Source organism: Nerophis ophidion, unplaced genomic scaffold (assembly GCF_033978795.1).
Source record: "Nerophis ophidion isolate RoL-2023_Sa unplaced genomic scaffold, RoL_Noph_v1.0 HiC_scaffold_150, whole genome shotgun sequence".
In the NCBI taxonomy this organism is placed as follows: domain Eukaryota; kingdom Metazoa; phylum Chordata; class Actinopteri; order Syngnathiformes; family Syngnathidae; genus Nerophis; species Nerophis ophidion.
This window is the reverse complement of record NW_026907072.1, coordinates 162,469-172,787: the sequence shown is the minus strand read 5'-3', so window position 1 is coordinate 172,787 and position 10,319 is coordinate 162,469.

Here is a 10,319-nt window from a genome sequence, read left to right as displayed (position 1 = left end):
TTCAGGGTCTTCGGGGGGTTCCGGGGTTGGTGTGGGCGTCGCCCGGGCGGGCTGCAGACGGACTGTGCATTCCCCTTCCCCCAATCCTAACCCTAACCATAATCCTAACCAAGCCTGTGCCTCCAGTCCGTCTGGGTGGCGTCCCATCATTCGTGGGCCTTCTGGGGACTTTGTTGTGGTGTGTGTGTTGTTTGGGGCCCACAAGTTGATCACCGAAACTTGTTTCAGACACATCACTAAACAGGAATGGGAGAAAGATCAAAGCAAACATTTTAATGCTTTAAATAAACACCATGATACTTACCTGTGTGTTTGTCCACATTGTGATGCACACACCATGTCGAGTAGACACATCACAAATGTAGGATTAGTTTGGAGAGTCAAAAACATCGACACTGCAGTGTTGAGCGTGAGCCCCGCCCACTGCAGGCCTCCTATATATTCTCCTCCTGTTCAAAACGGCTCAGTACTCTCCGGCAGTCGAATGGAGCACATCCTGCTGTGGAGACAAATAGAGAAGCCGTAAGTCTCGGGGATTAGAAGTGCCCCACCTACTAGGGAATTAGGAGTGTCCCAGTAGGCATAGACTTGCAGTGAAAAAGACGATTACGTCCTGCTATCATTGCAAAGCCAGCCTGAAGAGGTCAAGAGACCGAAACGCGTCGCTGGATGGCAGGGCCAGTCATGCCCGTCACTAATTAGGCTGTGAGTGTCTGACGCAGCATGCGCATCCTTCAGGGTCTTCGGGGGGTTCCGGGGTTGGTGTGGGCGTCGCCCGGGCGGGCTGCAGACGGACTGTGCATTCCCCTTCCCCCAATCCTAACCCTAACCATAATCCTAACCAAGCCTGTGCCTCCAGTCCGTCTGGGTGGCGTCCCATCATTCGTGGGCCTTCTGGGGACTTTGTTGTGGTGTGTGTGTTGTTTGGGGCCCACAAGTTGATCACCGAAACTTGTTTCAGACACATCACTAAACAGGAATGGGAGAAAGATCAAAGCAAACATTTTAATGCTTTAAATAAACACCATGATACTTACCTGTGTGTTTGTCCACATTGTGATGCACACACCATGTCGAGTAGACACATCACAAATGTAGGATTAGTTTGGAGAGTCAAAAACATCGACACTGCAGTGTTGAGCGTGAGCCCCGCCCACTGCAGGCCTCCTATATATTCTCCTCCTGTTCAAAACGGCTCAGTACTCTCCGGCAGTCGAATGGAGCACATCCTGCTGTGGAGACAAATAGAGAAGCCGTAAGTCTCGGGGATTAGAAGTGCCCCACCTACTAGGGAATTAGGAGTGTCCCAGTAGGCATAGACTTGCAGTGAAAAAGACGATTACGTCCTGCTATCATTGCAAAGCCAGCCTGAAGAGGTCAAGAGACCGAAACGCGTCGCTGGATGGCAGGGCCAGTCATGCCCGTCACTAATTAGGCTGTGAGTGTCTGACGCAGCATGCGCATCCTTCAGGGTCTTCGGGGGGTTCCGGGGTTGGTGTGGGCGTCGCCCGGGCGGGCTGCAGACGGACTGTGCATTCCCCTTCCCCCAATCCTAACCCTAACCATAATCCTAACCAAGCCTGTGCCTCCAGTCCGTCTGGGTGGCGTCCCATCATTCGTGGGCCTTCTGGGGACTTTGTTGTGGTGTGTGTGTTGTTTGGGGCCCACAAGTTGATCACCGAAACTTGTTTCAGACACATCACTAAACAGGAATGGGAGAAAGATCAAAGCAAACATTTTAATGCTTTAAATAAACACCATGATACTTACCTGTGTGTTTGTCCACATTGTGATGCACACACCATGTCGAGTAGACACATCACAAATGTAGGATTAGTTTGGAGAGTCAAAAACATCGACACTGCAGTGTTGAGCGTGAGCCCCGCCCACTGCAGGCCTCCTATATATTCTCCTCCTGTTCAAAACGGCTCAGTACTCTCCGGCAGTCGAATGGAGCACATCCTGCTGTGGAGACAAATAGAGAAGCCGTAAGTCTCGGGGATTAGAAGTGCCCCACCTACTAGGGAATTAGGAGTGTCCCAGTAGGCATAGACTTGCAGTGAAAAAGACGATTACGTCCTGCTATCATTGCAAAGCCAGCCTGAAGAGGTCAAGAGACCGAAACGCGTCGCTGGATGGCAGGGCCAGTCATGCCCGTCACTAATTAGGCTGTGAGTGTCTGACGCAGCATGCGCATCCTTCAGGGTCTTCGGGGGGTTCCGGGGTTGGTGTGGGCGTCGCCCGGGCGGGCTGCAGACGGACTGTGCATTCCCCTTCCCCCAATCCTAACCCTAACCATAATCCTAACCAAGCCTGTGCCTCCAGTCCGTCTGGGTGGCGTCCCATCATTCGTGGGCCTTCTGGGGACTTTGTTGTGGTGTGTGTGTTGTTTGGGGCCCACAAGTTGATCACCGAAACTTGTTTCAGACACATCACTAAACAGGAATGGGAGAAAGATCAAAGCAAACATTTTAATGCTTTAAATAAACACCATGATACTTACCTGTGTGTTTGTCCACATTGTGATGCACACACCATGTCGAGTAGACACATCACAAATGTAGGATTAGTTTGGAGAGTCAAAAACATCGACACTGCAGTGTTGAGCGTGAGCCCCGCCCACTGCAGGCCTCCTATATATTCTCCTCCTGTTCAAAACGGCTCAGTACTCTCCGGCAGTCGAATGGAGCACATCCTGCTGTGGAGACAAATAGAGAAGCCGTAAGTCTCGGGGATTAGAAGTGCCCCACCTACTAGGGAATTAGGAGTGTCCCAGTAGGCATAGACTTGCAGTGAAAAAGACGATTACGTCCTGCTATCATTGCAAAGCCAGCCTGAAGAGGTCAAGAGACCGAAACGCGTCGCTGGATGGCAGGGCCAGTCATGCCCGTCACTAATTAGGCTGTGAGTGTCTGACGCAGCATGCGCATCCTTCAGGGTCTTCGGGGGGTTCCGGGGTTGGTGTGGGCGTCGCCCGGGCGGGCTGCAGACGGACTGTGCATTCCCCTTCCCCCAATCCTAACCCTAACCATAATCCTAACCAAGCCTGTGCCTCCAGTCCGTCTGGGTGGCGTCCCATCATTCGTGGGCCTTCTGGGGACTTTGTTGTGGTGTGTGTGTTGTTTGGGGCCCACAAGTTGATCACCGAAACTTGTTTCAGACACATCACTAAACAGGAATGGGAGAAAGATCAAAGCAAACATTTTAATGCTTTAAATAAACACCATGATACTTACCTGTGTGTTTGTCCACATTGTGATGCACACACCATGTCGAGTAGACACATCACAAATGTAGGATTAGTTTGGAGAGTCAAAAACATCGACACTGCAGTGTTGAGCGTGAGCCCCGCCCACTGCAGGCCTCCTATATATTCTCCTCCTGTTCAAAACGGCTCAGTACTCTCCGGCAGTCGAATGGAGCACATCCTGCTGTGGAGACAAATAGAGAAGCCGTAAGTCTCGGGGATTAGAAGTGCCCCACCTACTAGGGAATTAGGAGTGTCCCAGTAGGCATAGACTTGCAGTGAAAAAGACGATTACGTCCTGCTATCATTGCAAAGCCAGCCTGAAGAGGTCAAGAGACCGAAACGCGTCGCTGGATGGCAGGGCCAGTCATGCCCGTCACTAATTAGGCTGTGAGTGTCTGACGCAGCATGCGCATCCTTCAGGGTCTTCGGGGGGTTCCGGGGTTGGTGTGGGCGTCGCCCGGGCGGGCTGCAGACGGACTGTGCATTCCCCTTCCCCCAATCCTAACCCTAACCATAATCCTAACCAAGCCTGTGCCTCCAGTCCGTCTGGGTGGCGTCCCATCATTCGTGGGCCTTCTGGGGACTTTGTTGTGGTGTGTGTGTTGTTTGGGGCCCACAAGTTGATCACCGAAACTTGTTTCAGACACATCACTAAACAGGAATGGGAGAAAGATCAAAGCAAACATTTTAATGCTTTAAATAAACACCATGATACTTACCTGTGTGTTTGTCCACATTGTGATGCACACACCATGTCGAGTAGACACATCACAAATGTAGGATTAGTTTGGAGAGTCAAAAACATCGACACTGCAGTGTTGAGCGTGAGCCCCGCCCACTGCAGGCCTCCTATATATTCTCCTCCTGTTCAAAACGGCTCAGTACTCTCCGGCAGTCGAATGGAGCACATCCTGCTGTGGAGACAAATAGAGAAGCCGTAAGTCTCGGGGATTAGAAGTGCCCCACCTACTAGGGAATTAGGAGTGTCCCAGTAGGCATAGACTTGCAGTGAAAAAGACGATTACGTCCTGCTATCATTGCAAAGCCAGCCTGAAGAGGTCAAGAGACCGAAACGCGTCGCTGGATGGCAGGGCCAGTCATGCCCGTCACTAATTAGGCTGTGAGTGTCTGACGCAGCATGCGCATCCTTCAGGGTCTTCGGGGGGTTCCGGGGTTGGTGTGGGCGTCGCCCGGGCGGGCTGCAGACGGACTGTGCATTCCCCTTCCCCCAATCCTAACCCTAACCATAATCCTAACCAAGCCTGTGCCTCCAGTCCGTCTGGGTGGCGTCCCATCATTCGTGGGCCTTCTGGGGACTTTGTTGTGGTGTGTGTGTTGTTTGGGGCCCACAAGTTGATCACCGAAACTTGTTTCAGACACATCACTAAACAGGAATGGGAGAAAGATCAAAGCAAACATTTTAATGCTTTAAATAAACACCATGATACTTACCTGTGTGTTTGTCCACATTGTGATGCACACACCATGTCGAGTAGACACATCACAAATGTAGGATTAGTTTGGAGAGTCAAAAACATCGACACTGCAGTGTTGAGCGTGAGCCCCGCCCACTGCAGGCCTCCTATATATTCTCCTCCTGTTCAAAACGGCTCAGTACTCTCCGGCAGTCGAATGGAGCACATCCTGCTGTGGAGACAAATAGAGAAGCCGTAAGTCTCGGGGATTAGAAGTGCCCCACCTACTAGGGAATTAGGAGTGTCCCAGTAGGCATAGACTTGCAGTGAAAAAGACGATTACGTCCTGCTATCATTGCAAAGCCAGCCTGAAGAGGTCAAGAGACCGAAACGCGTCGCTGGATGGCAGGGCCAGTCATGCCCGTCACTAATTAGGCTGTGAGTGTCTGACGCAGCATGCGCATCCTTCAGGGTCTTCGGGGGGTTCCGGGGTTGGTGTGGGCGTCGCCCGGGCGGGCTGCAGACGGACTGTGCATTCCCCTTCCCCCAATCCTAACCCTAACCATAATCCTAACCAAGCCTGTGCCTCCAGTCCGTCTGGGTGGCGTCCCATCATTCGTGGGCCTTCTGGGGACTTTGTTGTGGTGTGTGTGTTGTTTGGGGCCCACAAGTTGATCACCGAAACTTGTTTCAGACACATCACTAAACAGGAATGGGAGAAAGATCAAAGCAAACATTTTAATGCTTTAAATAAACACCATGATACTTACCTGTGTGTTTGTCCACATTGTGATGCACACACCATGTCGAGTAGACACATCACAAATGTAGGATTAGTTTGGAGAGTCAAAAACATCGACACTGCAGTGTTGAGCGTGAGCCCCGCCCACTGCAGGCCTCCTATATATTCTCCTCCTGTTCAAAACGGCTCAGTACTCTCCGGCAGTCGAATGGAGCACATCCTGCTGTGGAGACAAATAGAGAAGCCGTAAGTCTCGGGGATTAGAAGTGCCCCACCTACTAGGGAATTAGGAGTGTCCCAGTAGGCATAGACTTGCAGTGAAAAAGACGATTACGTCCTGCTATCATTGCAAAGCCAGCCTGAAGAGGTCAAGAGACCGAAACGCGTCGCTGGATGGCAGGGCCAGTCATGCCCGTCACTAATTAGGCTGTGAGTGTCTGACGCAGCATGCGCATCCTTCAGGGTCTTCGGGGGGTTCCGGGGTTGGTGTGGGCGTCGCCCGGGCGGGCTGCAGACGGACTGTGCATTCCCCTTCCCCCAATCCTAACCCTAACCATAATCCTAACCAAGCCTGTGCCTCCAGTCCGTCTGGGTGGCGTCCCATCATTCGTGGGCCTTCTGGGGACTTTGTTGTGGTGTGTGTGTTGTTTGGGGCCCACAAGTTGATCACCGAAACTTGTTTCAGACACATCACTAAACAGGAATGGGAGAAAGATCAAAGCAAACATTTTAATGCTTTAAATAAACACCATGATACTTACCTGTGTGTTTGTCCACATTGTGATGCACACACCATGTCGAGTAGACACATCACAAATGTAGGATTAGTTTGGAGAGTCAAAAACATCGACACTGCAGTGTTGAGCGTGAGCCCCGCCCACTGCAGGCCTCCTATATATTCTCCTCCTGTTCAAAACGGCTCAGTACTCTCCGGCAGTCGAATGGAGCACATCCTGCTGTGGAGACAAATAGAGAAGCCGTAAGTCTCGGGGATTAGAAGTGCCCCACCTACTAGGGAATTAGGAGTGTCCCAGTAGGCATAGACTTGCAGTGAAAAAGACGATTACGTCCTGCTATCATTGCAAAGCCAGCCTGAAGAGGTCAAGAGACCGAAACGCGTCGCTGGATGGCAGGGCCAGTCATGCCCGTCACTAATTAGGCTGTGAGTGTCTGACGCAGCATGCGCATCCTTCAGGGTCTTCGGGGGGTTCCGGGGTTGGTGTGGGCGTCGCCCGGGCGGGCTGCAGACGGACTGTGCATTCCCCTTCCCCCAATCCTAACCCTAACCATAATCCTAACCAAGCCTGTGCCTCCAGTCCGTCTGGGTGGCGTCCCATCATTCGTGGGCCTTCTGGGGACTTTGTTGTGGTGTGTGTGTTGTTTGGGGCCCACAAGTTGATCACCGAAACTTGTTTCAGACACATCACTAAACAGGAATGGGAGAAAGATCAAAGCAAACATTTTAATGCTTTAAATAAACACCATGATACTTACCTGTGTGTTTGTCCACATTGTGATGCACACACCATGTCGAGTAGACACATCACAAATGTAGGATTAGTTTGGAGAGTCAAAAACATCGACACTGCAGTGTTGAGCGTGAGCCCCGCCCACTGCAGGCCTCCTATATATTCTCCTCCTGTTCAAAACGGCTCAGTACTCTCCGGCAGTCGAATGGAGCACATCCTGCTGTGGAGACAAATAGAGAAGCCGTAAGTCTCGGGGATTAGAAGTGCCCCACCTACTAGGGAATTAGGAGTGTCCCAGTAGGCATAGACTTGCAGTGAAAAAGACGATTACGTCCTGCTATCATTGCAAAGCCAGCCTGAAGAGGTCAAGAGACCGAAACGCGTCGCTGGATGGCAGGGCCAGTCATGCCCGTCACTAATTAGGCTGTGAGTGTCTGACGCAGCATGCGCATCCTTCAGGGTCTTCGGGGGGTTCCGGGGTTGGTGTGGGCGTCGCCCGGGCGGGCTGCAGACGGACTGTGCATTCCCCTTCCCCCAATCCTAACCCTAACCATAATCCTAACCAAGCCTGTGCCTCCAGTCCGTCTGGGTGGCGTCCCATCATTCGTGGGCCTTCTGGGGACTTTGTTGTGGTGTGTGTGTTGTTTGGGGCCCACAAGTTGATCACCGAAACTTGTTTCAGACACATCACTAAACAGGAATGGGAGAAAGATCAAAGCAAACATTTTAATGCTTTAAATAAACACCATGATACTTACCTGTGTGTTTGTCCACATTGTGATGCACACACCATGTCGAGTAGACACATCACAAATGTAGGATTAGTTTGGAGAGTCAAAAACATCGACACTGCAGTGTTGAGCGTGAGCCCCGCCCACTGCAGGCCTCCTATATATTCTCCTCCTGTTCAAAACGGCTCAGTACTCTCCGGCAGTCGAATGGAGCACATCCTGCTGTGGAGACAAATAGAGAAGCCGTAAGTCTCGGGGATTAGAAGTGCCCCACCTACTAGGGAATTAGGAGTGTCCCAGTAGGCATAGACTTGCAGTGAAAAAGACGATTACGTCCTGCTATCATTGCAAAGCCAGCCTGAAGAGGTCAAGAGACCGAAACGCGTCGCTGGATGGCAGGGCCAGTCATGCCCGTCACTAATTAGGCTGTGAGTGTCTGACGCAGCATGCGCATCCTTCAGGGTCTTCGGGGGGTTCCGGGGTTGGTGTGGGCGTCGCCCGGGCGGGCTGCAGACGGACTGTGCATTCCCCTTCCCCCAATCCTAACCCTAACCATAATCCTAACCAAGCCTGTGCCTCCAGTCCGTCTGGGTGGCGTCCCATCATTCGTGGGCCTTCTGGGGACTTTGTTGTGGTGTGTGTGTTGTTTGGGGCCCACAAGTTGATCACCGAAACTTGTTTCAGACACATCACTAAACAGGAATGGGAGAAAGATCAAAGCAAACATTTTAATGCTTTAAATAAACACCATGATACTTACCTGTGTGTTTGTCCACATTGTGATGCACACACCATGTCGAGTAGACACATCACAAATGTAGGATTAGTTTGGAGAGTCAAAAACATCGACACTGCAGTGTTGAGCGTGAGCCCCGCCCACTGCAGGCCTCCTATATATTCTCCTCCTGTTCAAAACGGCTCAGTACTCTCCGGCAGTCGAATGGAGCACATCCTGCTGTGGAGACAAATAGAGAAGCCGTAAGTCTCGGGGATTAGAAGTGCCCCACCTACTAGGGAATTAGGAGTGTCCCAGTAGGCATAGACTTGCAGTGAAAAAGACGATTACGTCCTGCTATCATTGCAAAGCCAGCCTGAAGAGGTCAAGAGACCGAAACGCGTCGCTGGATGGCAGGGCCAGTCATGCCCGTCACTAATTAGGCTGTGAGTGTCTGACGCAGCATGCGCATCCTTCAGGGTCTTCGGGGGGTTCCGGGGTTGGTGTGGGCGTCGCCCGGGCGGGCTGCAGACGGACTGTGCATTCCCCTTCCCCCAATCCTAACCCTAACCATAATCCTAACCAAGCCTGTGCCTCCAGTCCGTCTGGGTGGCGTCCCATCATTCGTGGGCCTTCTGGGGACTTTGTTGTGGTGTGTGTGTTGTTTGGGGCCCACAAGTTGATCACCGAAACTTGTTTCAGACACATCACTAAACAGGAATGGGAGAAAGATCAAAGCAAACATTTTAATGCTTTAAATAAACACCATGATACTTACCTGTGTGTTTGTCCACATTGTGATGCACACACCATGTCGAGTAGACACATCACAAATGTAGGATTAGTTTGGAGAGTCAAAAACATCGACACTGCAGTGTTGAGCGTGAGCCCCGCCCACTGCAGGCCTCCTATATATTCTCCTCCTGTTCAAAACGGCTCAGTACTCTCCGGCAGTCGAATGGAGCACATCCTGCTGTGGAGACAAATAGAGAAGCCGTAAGTCTCGGGGATTAGAAGTGCCCCACCTACTAGGGAATTAGGAGTGTCCCAGTAGGCATAGACTTGCAGTGAAAAAGACGATTACGTCCTGCTATCATTGCAAAGCCAGCCTGAAGAGGTCAAGAGACCGAAACGCGTCGCTGGATGGCAGGGCCAGTCATGCCCGTCACTAATTAGGCTGTGAGTGTCTGACGCAGCATGCGCATCCTTCAGGGTCTTCGGGGGGTTCCGGGGTTGGTGTGGGCGTCGCCCGGGCGGGCTGCAGACGGACTGTGCATTCCCCTTCCCCCAATCCTAACCCTAACCATAATCCTAACCAAGCCTGTGCCTCCAGTCCGTCTGGGTGGCGTCCCATCATTCGTGGGCCTTCTGGGGACTTTGTTGTGGTGTGTGTGTTGTTTGGGGCCCACAAGTTGATCACCGAAACTTGTTTCAGACACATCACTAAACAGGAATGGGAGAAAGATCAAAGCAAACATTTTAATGCTTTAAATAAACACCATGATACTTACCTGTGTGTTTGTCCACATTGTGATGCACACACCATGTCGAGTAGACACATCACAAATGTAGGATTAGTTTGGAGAGTCAAAAACATCGACACTGCAGTGTTGAGCGTGAGCCCCGCCCACTGCAGGCCTCCTATATATTCTCCTCCTGTTCAAAACGGCTCAGTACTCTCCGGCAGTCGAATGGAGCACATCCTGCTGTGGAGACAAATAGAGAAGCCGTAAGTCTCGGGGATTAGAAGTGCCCCACCTACTAGGGAATTAGGAGTGTCCCAGTAGGCATAGACTTGCAGTGAAAAAGACGATTACGTCCTGCTATCATTGCAAAGCCAGCCTGAAGAGGTCAAGAGACCGAAACGCGTCGCTGGATGGCAGGGCCAGTCATGCCCGTCACTAATTAGGCTGTGAGTGTCTGACGCAGCATGCGCATCCTTCAGGGTCTTCGGGGGGTTCCGGGGTTGGTGTGGGCGTCGCCCGGGCGGGCTGCAG